The 15,759-nt window shown below is 38.7% G+C and overlaps 1 protein-coding gene across 5 annotated transcripts in view; it reads right to left on the bottom strand.

The window, feature by feature from the left end:
* The window catches only part of GALNT11 (polypeptide N-acetylgalactosaminyltransferase 11), a 54,422-nt gene that overhangs the window by 37,488 nt on the left and 1,175 nt on the right, over positions 1–15,759 (bottom strand). The gene's annotated exons all lie outside the window — the stretch shown is intronic.

Here is a 15,759-nt window from a genome sequence, read left to right as displayed (position 1 = left end):
GGATTATGCGTTGGTTCTTCCCTCTGCCTAGAATACTTTTCACCCCAGCTAAGTTCACCTCTATTGAATCTTTACTCAAATATTACCTTCTCAACAAAGTTCCATCTAGACTACCATATTTAAAACTGCAACTCAACTGCCAAACACCAGCACTTCCCATCTTCCCTACTCCATGCAGCTTACCACCTTCTTACATACTACATTAACTCCTTGTTCATTACATTTATTATTTATTATCTATCTCCCCCCGCTAGAATGTAGGCTTCATCAGAGCAAGTTTTTTGTCTGTTTTATTTCCTACAGTATCCCCTGAACTTATAACAAAATCTGGCACATAGTAAACATTTAATAAATATTTATTGAAATTAAAGAAAAGATTACTGTAATATGGTTATCAATATGCTTGTAAAATACGGGATTTCAAAACAAATGTTTACTATCCTGTTTGAGCCAAGCAATACCTTAATGCTACACGTGGAGATCATGACTACTTTATGTCAACAACAGTATGACAACTGGGCAGGACAATAGCCATAATTATTATTAGAAAAGGTACAAAAAACAACAGGCTCTCACTGTCCAATTTCACAAATTAAATAAAGCTCTTTGTGATAAAACAGGAGGCTACTTTCTATTTTGTTCACTGCATGATGTTAGGCTACCTCTTGACTGCCAGCACTTACGGGCAAAATGAAAAAGTTTTATCCTGAAGACCTCACCCATAAGATTTGGCCAACTCTGTCCAGATTCTTCACGGAACACCCCCAGCTCATCCTCTCCACAACAGCTCAACATCAAGAGTCCTTGTCCTGAACTGTAAAATGTATTAACTTTCAACAATTCTATCAGGTAAAAATTATTATTTTTTTCAAGCCATATTATGGTAATTTTTTTAGAGAAATTGTTTTATGTAGTGAATCATTATACTAAATTAAGGAACCTATAAAAATGAGAGGAATTTACAAAATCAGGTCATTTTTTAAATATAATTAATCATAAATCTTCAGAAGCAAAAGACTTCAGAAGTCCTTTAGACACAGGTCAAGAAGTTAACAACCAAATATAAAAAAAGTGGAAACCAATCAGATGCCTGTTATATAATAAAGTAACAGGTCCCTAACTGCTTAAGAAATTAAAACATCCAAACAAAAATCAAAAGGCTGAAAATTTAATCTAATCTATGCTAACAAATAATGAATCCAGCATCTACACAATAAAGTCTTTTTGCTTCGTACTGTTTGCCATTCTTTCTATATACCCATGGCTTCAACATCCAGGACATGAAAACCTTTAAAAGGAGGGTCAAAGCAAATATTTAAGGTTAGTTAATACAAAACAACTAGTAACCAAACACTTTCAATCATAAACTTAAATAGTTAATAAAGCGAAAACTTCAGCAGTTAGATATCAATGTAATATATTTTTTAAAACTCAAATGATTAAAAGACTAACCACCTGTTTACATGAATTTGCAGTGAGACAAGATGGTATGGTTTCATGTTTTCTCTAGCCATGGTCTGGGAGCTGCTCAGGAACAGGTGCCTTGTAAGCTAAGAGTCAGGGTTTTGCCAGGGAGGTCCAGGAGAAGAAGAATGCGGAAAGGTATATGCAATGTGCTGATTAGAATGACAAACCACAGATTTAAGCCAGACAAGGAGAAATGAGAGGATAAGGAAGAATGAAGCAGGATGAAAAAATGTGGATGGGCCAATGATCAGAGATTCCGGTGTGGCTGAATGATTGCTGGAGTTATGTTACCAAAGAGAGTGACCTGGAAAGACTGAATGTTGTGGTTGGAAAATGAGACGCCAACACTCAGATTCTGGAGAGGTACAGTTAACGACAGAAGAATCCTTTCCAGATACGCGGACTGGAGATATACCAATGAACAATTTGCCTATAGTACAAGCATTGTTATACTTACTATAAGCAAACCCCCTTAAGGACAGGATCATTCCCATCTTTCCAAACCCATTATGTTTAGCACAGTATCTAGTGTTAACAATTAACAAATAACTATATAATTTTTAAGGTGTATTTCTGTTCCAAAAGAAGTTACAGGACACTGTTTAGATTCTGTGCAACAAGAAATCTTAGACAAGAGTATAATATGTAAGCAGAGCACATCCTGGGAAATCAATGTTTACTCTGAAGGAAGAGGAGGAGAGGAGGAAGACAGCTAAGCAGTTTACAGACAGTTTCATTGTCATTTTTTTTTACTGAACTATAACTGACTTATAATATTATATTAGTCTCAGGTATACAACAGAGTGATTCGGTATTTTTATACCTTACAAAATGATCACCACGATAAGTTATCATCTGTCATCACAAAGTTATTACAACACTATTGACTATATTTCTTATGCTGTACATTGCATCCCTGTGACTTATTTACTTTATAACTGGAAGTCTGTACCTCTTAATTTCCTTACCTATTTCATGCATTCCCCCACCCCCCATCCTCTCTGGCAATTACCAGTTTTTCTGTATCTATGAGTCTGTTTCTGTTTTATGTCTGTTTGTTTTCTTTTTTTTTCTTTTTTTTTTTTTTTTTTGCCGTACGCGGGCCTCTCACTGTTGTGGCCTCTCCCATTGCGGAGCACAGGCTCCGGACGCGCAGGCTCAGCGGCCATGGCTCACGGGCCCAGCCGCTCCGCGGCATGTGGGATCTTCCCGGACCGGAGCCCGAACCCGCGTCCCCTGCATCGGCAGGTGGACTCTCAACCACTGCGCCACCAGGGAAGCCCTGTTTTCTTTTTTAGATTCCACATATAAGTGAAATCTTTCTTTGACTTATTTCACTTAGCATAATACCCTCTAGGTCCATCCATGTTGTCACAAACAGCAAGGTTCCATTGTTTTTTAATAGCTGAATAATATTCCATTGTGTGTGTGTGTGTGTGCGTGTGTGTGTGTGTGTGTGTGTGTATCTCACATCTTCTTTATCGATTTATCTATCAGTGGATACATAGGTTGCTTCCATTTCTTGGCTATTATAAATAATGTTGCAATGAACACAGGGGTGCATACATCTTTTCAAATTAGTGTTTTATGTTTTCTTCAGAAAAATACCCAGGAGTGGATCTGCTGGATCGTATGGTGGCTCTGTTTTTAATTTTTTGAGGAACCTCCACACTGTTTTCCATAGTGGCTGTTCAAAAACCAAGGCTTTTTTTGCTACCATCAGCATCTACTGTTACACCAAAAATGCTCTGTGGCAAACCATTAGGTCACAAAGGTCTAAAATCTCATGAGATCTCACTGAAGTTAAATTCCTGCATCATTATCAGATCAGAGTGAAGGGTATTTCTCAATAGCACAACAGTTGAAGCTAAGAAGACCCATTTTGAGATGCTTTTCACAGTCATCTTCTAGTAACAAAGAACACAGTGCGTACCCACGACTACTCAGTTACGCTCCACAAAGTGGTTAGATTATGTACAGTTCACTAAGACAATGCCTATTTTACAGTGTCACTCTACAGATACTTAAAATCATTCCATTAATTTTCCAATCATAGCCTATTAAATGTACTAAATGATCCAACATTTTTCTTCTGAAAATCATTAAATAATCCTAAAGAAAAGGTTAACACTGGGAACACAGTAGGAGCTTTACATGCCAGACACCATGTAAGGTGCCGGGGATTGACACTTTAAGTTCTGCTATTATGCTAAAAAATCAGAAAATACATGTGTTGAGAAGCCGGAGCTGGTGTATTGAATTAAAAATGCTGAGTGAGGGGACCTCCCTGGTGGCGCAGTGGTTAACAATCTGCCTGCCAATGCACGGGTTCGAGCCCTGGTCCGGGAAGATCCCACATGCCACGGAGCAACTAAGCCTGTGTGCCACAACTACTGAAGCCCGCACGCCTAGAGCCCGTGCTCCACAACAAGAGAAGCCAGCATAAGGAGAAGCCAGTGCACAGCAACGAAGACCCAACGCAGCCAAAAAAAAATAAAAAGATGCCCTGGGGAAAGGCAAAGTGGGAACTTAGGACAGGCACCCTAAACTCAAGCCCTGATCTGAATGTCTAAACTCCGGGTGTGAGTAGAGTTATCATAGTGTAAAATGCCCACGCAGCAACTCAGAAAAACAAGTTGTTTTCCTCAAAAGTTGTTTTTCTCATCACAGTGCAGATGAGCCAAAAGTTAAAAATTAAAAAAACCCTGAAATCTCACCACTATTGTTTTGCTGTAAATTCTACTAGCTGTTTTTAATCTTTCTACACTAGCCATAAAATGTTATACTGCTATTTGCAGTTACTGAAAAATAAATTTAATAGATTATGATTAGCAGCATTATGGATAATGTTCTATTTTTCTTCATTTAAAAAGAAATACAAAGAATATGTATTTTTTTAATAATCAGGGTAAAAATTTTCTTAGGAAAAAATTGCCTTTCCTAACTTAAAAATATAAGAACAAATTTGGAGAGGATTAAATAGTAGAAGGCTTCAAATGAAACATACGGCCTTTTCTTTTAACCTCAGAAGCAAAGGGATTTTAGCATACTTAAAGAAAGAAATATTTTAATTCCATTAATTTGTCAAAAATTTGAGAATAAAATTTGGACACTAAACAAATATTCTAAAAGCATGATTTGAAAAACTGGTTTTTCTCTATAAAACATTATCTAGTCTGAAATTAGCATGCCTCTTTGAATATCCATCTTTTTTTTTTTTTACTACAAGGCTAATGAGACAATTCTGTTTAACTGAACGGGACAGCCCCCATTTTCCTTCCGTACAAAATAATTTTCATAACATTTAATGAAGTTTAAAATGTCTCTCCTTAAATGTGAAGTATTTACCTTTCAGTAGTTTCTAGCTACTTTCTGATCAGTATACTCTATATTCCAAAGGGTCAAACAGCAAACATTTGTTAGCTTTCTCCTTGAGAGAGACACGTTGATATTTTAACTCAGCTGTAGTCATGTAAGGACAAATACTGATTTACAACACTGCCCTTCCTACATACCCTGTGAAATTACCAGGTGATGACAACACAAAAGTACACATGATTCTTTCTCATTCCTTATCTACTCTGAAGACTAGAAGGAAATATAGTTCATAATTATAAATAAGGCGATTACTGAATTAGGAAAGGTTCAGAGCAAATTCCAGACATCATATGCTCCCTGAGAACAATCCTTTGACCTGATATTTATGAATCTCCTCTCTATAAGAAAATCAAGAAGCATAAATACATGTAACTGTCTATATATTATACCTCAAATGCAGATGAAAACCACATGGTAATGCTGACTGGAGGTAGAAGCAAATTTAATTAAACACTAAAGAAAAGAAAACTAAAAGGATAGACAATATGACAAAGTACTTAAAATACCCAAACTCAAGACACGTGTTTGGTCAGTGAATATGGGCTGGTAGAGGCTGACTATAAGTAGAAAGTAGCAGCTCTCCCTGGTTAAGACCTGTGGAAGAAAATAAGGAGAAAGTGACCACAGCCTCATAAGGGCCTGCGCAAAAACATGTACATCTGTAGTCAGAAGCCAAGTAGATAAAAGAAGCAAGAGAGAAAAAACATAAGCGTGGTGGCAAGTGGTGGGGCATGTCCCCCACCTGAAGCAATTCAAACTCAAGAACTGCAAAAGCTGTTGACCAGCCTCCAGACTGCAACTTCTGACAGAGGCGCATAAAATGAAGAGTACATAAACACAATCCCCCAAACTATAAAACTGTTATTTCTTGTTCCCTTTCTGCCCATAGAAAGGGGGATTAAACCAAAAGTACATCAGATAAAGATGAAATAAATGAACAGGAAAAAAAAATGTTGCTAAAATAAGTGTTCTGAAATATCCAAACACACACAATACAGACAGCAAACATACATCCATGGTCAACATGGCCTCCTACAGCCAGCTTTGTCCTAGGGTCCAAAGACATACTAGCGGAGCTGACTATCCTTACACCATGGCTATTGAGTGTTTTATTCTGCTGGCACGTCACGAGCCTCTTGGGGTATACAGTGCCAACAAAGTGGTTTATGTACATTAGTCAAATATGCAAATTAAGACTAACAAAAATAGAGCAAAATACTAGTCCACGGTGTAAAATATAACAGATAGGGAAAGAACAACGCTTATCTTTTTCCCTCTTGATTTTAGAGAAATTAAGTAACGTGCTTTAAGCATACAGAGCTAGTTAAGGGGAGAAACTGGATTTGAATCCCGGTGATCTGATGTCTGCCCTGTGTCCTTAATCACTTTGTAATACCACCTGGCAAGGAACAGACCAGTGATTTCCTATTTGCCACTCTTTAAAAAATATATCATCCAGTGATTTTTTTAACATAAATTTATGTTTCCCACAAGAATCAAGATATCAGTAATTCTCCTCCCAAGCAAGAAGTTCACCTCTCTGGATTTCTATCATCTCCTAAAATCTTAGTCCAGTAATTCTTTACTATTTTGTAAATTCTCAGAGTTTTCAGGAGCATCAACTAGCTTGAATGAAGTTACCCAGTCTGCCATTACCAGAAGCACAAGCACAAGGGTTATGTTCTAAACTGTTGCTTTGGGGGTTTTTTTTCAATTTTTTTTTCAATTATTTTCTTTTGGCCACACCACGCAGCTTATGGGATCTTAGTTCCCCAACCAGCAACTGAACCCGGGCCCTCAGCAGTGAAAGCATGGAGTCCTAACCAATGGACCTCCCAGGGAATTCCCTGCTTTTGTATTTCAAAGTGAACAGGCTAGGTACTACCAAAAAGAGACCCTCGGCAAATCATAATGTGACAGAATCTTCGGCCTTTTTCAGAAAACTCATTTCTGAATGTAATCTACCACCTCAAGAGGTTTAGAAGGCTAACAACTCTAAATGGCAAACAACCAATTTCCACCCTAGCTCATCCTGTTGAATCACGCTGTAGGAAATCAGTACAGCAGACAAAGTCATTTGCCCATCCTCTCGAGCCTTACCAACCTGCACAGGTAGGTCTGACTTCCAACTACCAGCACCTGCAGCTCCAGCCTCTGGTTGCCCGCCTGCAGGGTGGGCCCACAAACATGGGGCAATGTGTCCCTCCCAAAGGGCAGCCCTCAACAGCGGACTGGTAAAACAGGCCAGCTCCTTCCCACTCTCCCCATCAGGTAACTCTCCACCTGCAATTCTACATGAGCTCCCAGTGTTCCCCCAGCATGATTAAGCTTTAACTGCCCACAGCGGAAACTGGTTTAAAAACATGCCCTTTACTGGCTGACTTTCCTCCCTCTTGCTTCCTCATTCCCATACTGGTGTGTCCTGGGATTACTCACAAACAATTTGGATTTGAATTTATATCTCAGGATTTGCTTCAGGAGGAACTCAAACTAACAGAATCAGGTTTCTGCAGATAAGGGACAATTTGCCAAATTCTTACATGTACTAATTTTTTATTTCTAAATAGAAAATTTAATAAAGACTGAGCTTCTATAGCTTTTGTTGACTATAAAGTACAAAATAATGCATACAAAAAGCTTCTCTGAAGAGTTGCAAGATATTTTTATACTTGCAAAAAAAGGACATTTCAAAGTGATAAGCTTTTCTAAGGAAATCAAAAGCTATCAGGAAGTGTAGCTTGAAATCATTGTTAATCAGCTGATAAATACGAAGGATCAGATTTAGCCTACGTAATCAACTCTAGATACAACACCAGCTGTCCTGAACCTACGTATGTATGTAGTTCACTCAAGATGATAACAAGTCATAAAGTCTAAGTTAAAAAGCACGCTTTCAGCTCCAGCATGAAAAGGGCTTAGAAGGCATCACTTCCATCCTTACAAGAACAAACTGAAAATCAATGACACTTTTGAACCCATCAGAGAACTAAGGTTAGGGGACAAACTACCAACCAAAACCTGGAGACACAGCTGAGATCTGCTTACCTGGAGCAGAAGCTGCAGGAGCTGTAAACTGGTGCTGGAGACTAGGAGCGAACTGGCGTGAAAGTGAAAAACTGCAGGGATGCAGATTGGTTTTGGGTTTTTTTTTTGGTGGGGGGGGGGTCCACACTTTTGTGGGCTTTACCTCCAGGAATCCCACCATGTCTGCACTGTGAAGGTGAAGACCTCGTGACCACAGCAGGGAGGGGAAGAGTAATCACTGCAAAACATGAAACAAGCCCAGAGTTTCCTTCCTAACAAAATCATATGCTCCAGGGGAAAAGACTGCCAGAGCGTTCTCCAGATTAAGAAAAGGCATTCCTCAGCATTTTACTCTGAAGAGTTAAAGGTGCTTTAAGTGGCAGTTGAATGAAGTTCCTGGAGGGAAGATTCTGCATCTAGCCAGCACTTGCTACATGGCAGCTGCTCACAACTTCATTCAAAGGACTTGAAACTCTGATCTTTGCCTGTTTCCCTCAAATGCTGACTTTAGCCTATCGAAGCACCACAGATGAAGTGACTCCTTTGACAACTGAAAATAAAGGGAAGAACTATGCAGACCAGGTGCCTCACACAGGGCTTGGCACCCAGGTGATGAGTAAGTGTTGGCTGAACTGAACGTCTTCCAATCAAAGGCATTTGAGATGTGCTATTCATATTCTACAAAATAGCTTGAATTATTTAGAATGTCAAAACGGGAAAGGGCGTGTGGCAAGTTAAGGAAATTAAAGAGAAATGGGGTATAAATGGAATATTAAACCTTTGAAATTCAAAATAAAGAACCTGGTTATAAAAAAAAAAAGAAAGAAGGAAAGAGCATTCCTCCCACTCCAGCCCCTCCAAGCCTTCCAGCCAAACCTAAGGGGGGAAACGTAGTCAACAATGGTGAAGGCTTCCAGAAAATAGACTGGGAACTCTGCAGCTACGGAAGGGAGTACGTTACAGGGAGGAAAAAAGCTACAACAATGGAGAACACTTGTGAAGGTCACAGACATAGGCTGAGATTTAATTGGAAGATTGCAGAACTCTTATCCTCCCTGACACTTTTTACCATCACACCAGCAGGGCTCCAAATACCGGTGGGTTACAGCTGAAAGAGATGCAAGACACAGACTCTCTCTGGGGAACAGTGCTTAGAAAACCCCAAAGTCAAGAGGGCAGATATAAACAAGGGCACTAGAAGAATTTGAAGCCTCTGGCACCTGTAGCTACAGCAAACATTGAACACTGCCAAACCCCTATTAGTTCCTATTACCTGATACATGTCAGTCTTTCAAAAGCAAAAACAACTAAAAACTGCAAGGCATAATAAAAAACAGTCTGACAAGACAAAGCAATCATTAGAACCAGACGCAGATGACACAGATTTGGGGATTATCAGACAGATTTTGAAATATCTGTAATTAATATGTTAAGGGCTCTAATGGAAAAAGACAACATGCAAAGAACAGAAGTGAAACAGGCAGGAAGGAGGCAGGGCACAACCTCTGAAAGAATGACATAACCTAAGGACATGACATAAACTGATTAGGACCAAATGGGTCCAAGATGGCAAACAAGTCGACTTTTTCCACTAGACCTTGAGCCTCAGTATATGCTCACATCAGCAAGCTAAATGACACACCCACAGGCGCCATGACAGTTCCAAGACTGACCATAAGGATCAAAAAGTGGGCAGTGGCCCAGTTCCTGGAAATCCCCACCTCTTCCTAAAATAGCTGGAATGCTCCTCCCCCTCATTAGCCTATGAAATTACCCACTCCCATACCCTGGTGCCTTTCTCACCTTCTGAGATGGCCCACACTCTGTGGAGTGTGTTTCTCTCTAAATAAACCCATTTCTTACTTATCACTTTGTCTCTCACTGAATTCTTTCTGCGATGAGACATCAATAACCTCAGCTTCATTAAGTCCTGAAACCAGGTGTGTGATCTCAGTTGGAAGACTGTGGGTTTTGGCTGGGTTCGAGTCCCGGCCACGTGGGTTCAAGTCCCAGTCTGGATTCGAGTCCCAGCATGTGGGTTCCAGTCCCAATCTGAGGTGCACGCTTTCAGAAGGATAATGTAAACAGATGGAAACTGTAAGAAACAATCAAAAGGAAATGCTAAAAACCAAGAGCATTGTAAAAGCCCTTTCCACGGGCTCATCAGAAACTCCATACAGCCAAAGAAAGAAGCAGTGAGCTTGAATATAGGTCAACAGACACTCTGCAAACTGAAATGCAAAGAGGAAAAAGAATGGAAAAAACAGGACATCCAAAAACTGTGGGACAATTTCAGAAAGTATAACATATACCCATTATTAGAATATCAGAAGGAGAAGAAAAAGAAAAGGAAATAGAAGAAATATTTTAAATAATGGCCAAGAACTTTCCAAAATTAATGACAGACCCCAGGAAGCTGAGAGAACACCAAACAGATTAAATACCCTCAAAAACCCTCATGTAGGTATACCATATTCAGAAAATCAAAAGACAAAAAATCTTCAAAGAAGTTACAGAGAGTGAAAAACACCTTAACTACAGAGGAAAGAGTAAGAATTACAGTGGACTTCTCATCAGAAATCACGCAAGCAAGAAGAGAGCAGAGTGAAATATTTGAAGTAAGGAAGAAACCCCACACCACTTTAGAATTCCATATCCCTCGATATTAACTCAAAAGTGAAGGAGAAATGAAGGCTTTTTCAGACCAAAAAACCTGAGGAATTCATCGCCAGTAGACCTGTCCTGCAAGAAATGTTGAAAAAAAAAAATTCTTCAAGCAGAAGGAAAATGATACAGGTCAGAAACCTGGATCTACATAAAGAAGAGCATCAGAGAAGGAATAAATAAAATGAAGATAAAGTCCTTCATTTTTTTATTCTTAACTGACCTAAAAAACAACCATTTGTTTAAAGTCATAATAGTAACAATGTATTAGATGATCGTGGCACACTGGTAAGTGAATGAGTGACAGCAAGGTCGCAGCGGTGGGAAGCACAAATTGGGATTATGCTATTAACAAGGCATCTATATGACACATCAAGCAATATGGTGTTACTTTTAGGCAGATTCAGGTTAATTTAAAATGCATACTATAAACTCCAGGGCAATCACCAAAAAAATTTTTAAGTACGTATAATTGATATGCTATGTGGTAGGCAGAATAGTAGCCCCCCAGGAATATCCACATTCTAATCCGCAGATTAAGGCAGCAGACAGAATAAGGCTGCTAATCACCTGACCTTAAAATACAGAGATTATTCGGGATTATGCGGGTGGGCCGGAGGTAATCACAGAGTCCTTAAGTATGGAAGAGGGAGACAAAAGAGGAGATAAGAATGATGCAATCTACTGGGCCCACTACTGCTGGCTTCAAAGATAGAGGAAGAAGGCCTCGAGTCAAGGACTGTGGGTGGCTTCTAGAAATTTAAAAGGGCAAGGAAATTGATTCTCCCTTAGAGCCTCCAGAAAGTAACATAGCCTTGCCCACACCTTGAGCTTAGCCCACTGAGACCCATTTCAAACCTCTGACCTACAGAACTGTAAAAGAAATTGTTGTTTTACACCACTGAGTTTGTGTTCTTTTGTTACAGCAGCAACAGAAAACTAATACATTCTAAGAGAGGAGATAGCGTTGAATCATATAGAATGCCCAATTAAAAGGAAACAGAAAAAAGCAATGAATACAAAATAGTTACAAACATGGAAGATATTTACTCAACTATATCAATAATCACTTCAAATGTGAATGGTCTAAAAAATACAATATCAAAAGAGAGAGAGTCACAGTGGACAAAACAAGATCCAACTATAAGTTGTCTACAAGCAACAAACTTTAAATATAAAAATTTATATATGTTAAAAGTAAAGGATGGAAAGCTACACCATGCTAACACTAACCAAAAGAAAGCTGAAGTAACTATATTAACTTCAGACAAAGCAGACTTTGTCGGGTAATTAGGGATAAAGAGGGTCATTATGTGATAATAAAGAGGGCAATTCTCCAAGAAGACATAACAATCTTGTACTTGTTTACACCTAACGAATGAGAGGGTATCAAAACACATGAAGCAAAACCTGAGAAAAATGAAAAGAGGAGATAAATCCACTATTATAGTTAAAGACTTCAACAACACTGTCAGTAACTGACAGATCGAGCAGACAGAAAATCAATAAGGAAATAGATGACCTGAGCAGCACATCAATCAACTTGATCTGACATTTAAAGAAAACTCCATCCAACAACAGCTGAAAACATATTCTTCTCTAGCCCACATTCACCAATGTAGACCATATTCTGGGCCATAAAACACACTTTAACAGATTTAAAGGAACAGAAACCATACAAAGTATGTTCTTAGACACAGTGGAATTAAACTAGAAATCAGTAACAGAAAGGTTAAAAAAAAAAAAAAACCCAGATATCTGGAAATTAAAGTCTCAAGAGAAATTTTAAAATATTTTGAACTAAATGAAAATGAAAATACAGCTTATTAAAATTTGTGGGATGCAGCAAAAGTAGTGATTAGAAGGAAATTTATAGCATTAAAATGGATTCGAGTTCAAGACATGAGTATGAACCCATGTTTAGCTTAACATGTTAGCTCTAGATACAGATGGTTACACATATATTTCCATATATGTACATATATATTTCCTTGCTTGTCAGATGAGAGGGCCTAGAAGAATGACACCCTAAGTGACAACAAGCATACCTAGTGCCCAAATCTTGGGGTATTTTTTAATAAATTTTATTTATTTATTTATTTTTGGCTGTGTTGGGTCTTTGTTGCTGGGTGTGGGCTTTCTTTAGTTGCAGCGAGCAGGGTTTACTCTTCTTTGTGGTGCACGGGCTTCTCATCACAGTGGCTTCTCTTGTTGCAGAGCATGGGCTCTAGGTGCACAGGCTTTGGTAGTTGTGGCATGTGGGCTCAGTAGTTGTGGCTCGCCGGCCCTAGAGTGTAGGCTCAGTAGTTGTGGCACATGGGCTTAGCTGCTCCACGGCATGTGGGATCTTCCTGGACCAGGGCTCGAACCCATGTCCCCTGAATTGGCAGGCGGATTCTTAATCACTGCACCACCAGTGATGTCCCCCAAATCTTGGTTTCTAACAGCATTCCCCAATAAAAAGAACCAAAGCTCCTTGAAGAAATGACTGACTCTAGGACGGGAAAAGGAAATATACCAGATGAGCCTGAAGTACCTTGTAGTGCCAGAAAGTAAGGAAGTACCAGAAAAAAAAAAAAAGAAGAAACCCACAATGATGGGGGTATGTCAAAGGAACAGGTGGAACCAACTGAAAGAGCTTACAATGGCCATAGCTAAAACAATTTGAGCAAAAAATAAAGTGGTATTGCATTATAACCCAAAGTATAAGATAAATATCCATGAGTTCATAGTGATAGGGATTACAGATGGAAAAAGATTGAGCATTAATAGGTTATTTAAAATCTACTAATTTTCTTCATGTCTGAAATTTTCCATAGTAAACCTTTTAAATATATATAAAATAAGTGTATATATATAAATGTGTTTATATATAAATGGATGTGTGTGTATATATGTATATGTGTGTGTGTGTAGATGTAACCCAACAAACAAACGCTCCTTTGACCTTTACACTACCGTTTTGGGTTCTGTATGTATGTTGGTTTCTAGGGGTTATAATGTGCTTACACGACTAAGTTCTCCACTAATTTTGGTCCATGGACACAGATTCTAGTAGTCTATCCTTATGAGTTTTGTGTGTATTTGTATATATTAAGTATTTTCTCCTCACTTCTGCTTCCTCTTTATTATTTAACAGAAGATTCATAGATCAACTTAAAAATTTAGTCTGTAGATAACAGAATGTTCACATGGAAATGCACGTTGTAGGCTGTGTATAGATGCAGAGTATCAGAAGGGTGAATTGTACCAGTGAAGTTAGTCTCCTAGCTCTAAGTCCACTCTCTATACTCCAGCGGCTCTCAGCCAGAGCCTGAGATATTTGGCAATGTCTGGGAAAGCCGGGACACCACCGGGGTCTTTTGGGAATGTCCAGAAATATTTTTGGTTGTCACAGATTGGGGGATCCTACTAACATGTGGTGGGTAGAGGCCAGGGATGCTGCTAAACATCCTACAATGCAGAGGACAGTCCCCAGCAATGAAGAATTATCTGGCTCAAAATGTCAACAATGCCAAGTTTGAGAAACTCTGTTCTGTTCTGTAATGCTGGGGCTGGGACTCTACATATAGCATTTTTCCAACTACAGCTGACCCTTGAACAATACGGCAGGGAGGAAGAACAACCCTCCACGAAGCTGAAAATCTGCTTATACAGTAGGCCTTCCATATCAGAGGATCTGACCAATCACAGATCTTGTTGTACCGTAGTATTTACTGTTGACCAAAAAATCTGCGTATAAATGGACCTGTGCAGTTCAAATCTGTGCTGTTCGAGGTCAGCTGTATGGATCAATGAAACAACCTGGATGAACTTGGAAATACACAGGAAAAAGTCTTCAGTCTCAATAATTAGTAAAGACATGCAAATAAAAATAAGGTACTATTTTCTAACTCAAATTAGCAACATTTTCAGTACTCACTGAAGTACATGTAGTTAAATGATACAGTTATCCGTGATGAAAGTTATAAATTGCAGGGCCTTTTTAAAAAGCAGTTTAACAATGGCATAGGAGCCTTAAAAACCTTTATACACTTTGGTCAGTAATCCCACTTTCTCTAAGAATAAAAATCCTAAAGAAATAATAAATCAAGTGAAAAACTGGGTATATCCTAAAGCAAACTCTAAAAAATTCCATAATAAAGATATAAATAAACCACAGTATATACAAATAAGTACAAAGGCCAAATTAATTTTATATGAAAAACTTGAAGGAAATGTCTTATAGAAGTTAAGATTTAAGTTTGACTTTAAGACTTCAATGGCCAAAAACTGAAATATCTCAAGCGGAAAGCTGAAGTCCTGAGAAACTGCAACATTTGTTTTTAGTTTTCCAAACAGAATACCAAGTAGGAAGGTTGGCTATAATGAATACACACAGCTGGTTAAGGCTAGTGGAAGGTGATTAATTCTATGAGGACAGGCTGGGGCTGTGACCCTGAGGATGAGAATTAACTTGTTCTGCATGCAAAAGGAAGCTAACTCATGTCTTTAAGCAAATACACCTTAGGAAGAAAATTCTAGGAACAGTGTGTAAAATGGTTTGGGACAGAGGGAAAAAAAAAAAAAAATCTAGAGCCAGGGAGGCCAGTTAGACTCACCCAGACACATGTAAACACATGTTCACAGCAGTGTTATTCACAGCAGCCAAAACACAGCAACAACCTAGTGTCCATCAACGGATGAATGGATAAACAAACTGTGCTACAGCCACTCGGCAGAGTATTAGCCAGCCATACCCAAGAATGAAGTCTGAGAGACACTACGGCATGGATGAAACTTGAACACATGAGATGAAATAAGCCAAACACAAAAGGGCAAATACTGTACGATTCCAATTCTGTGAGGCCTCTAGAATAAGCAAATTCAGAGACAGAAAGGGCTGGGAGGAGGGGAAATGGGGAGTTAACGCTTAATGGTTTCAGAGTTTGTGTTTAGGGTAAGGGAGAAACTTTTGGAAATAGCGGTGATGGTGACACAATACTGTGAATGTACTTAGTACCTCTGAGCTGTACACTTAAAAATGCTTAGAACAATCAACTTCACGGTATGTGTATTTTACCACCATAATAAAAGAGTAAAAAAAAAAAAGAAAAGTGAAGATAGAACTCAAATTGCAAAGAACAGCACAGAAATTGTCAAGAGGAGGCAGGAGCGGTGTGGACTACTGTTTCATGACGTTTAATTTGAAAAGCTCTACTGATAACATTAAGGGTAGAGAGAGGT

Source organism: Tursiops truncatus, chromosome 9 (genome assembly GCF_011762595.2).
Source record: "Tursiops truncatus isolate mTurTru1 chromosome 9, mTurTru1.mat.Y, whole genome shotgun sequence".
NCBI classification, from domain to species: domain Eukaryota; kingdom Metazoa; phylum Chordata; class Mammalia; order Artiodactyla; family Delphinidae; genus Tursiops; species Tursiops truncatus.
This window is presented reverse-complemented; position numbering and strand designations above follow the sequence as displayed.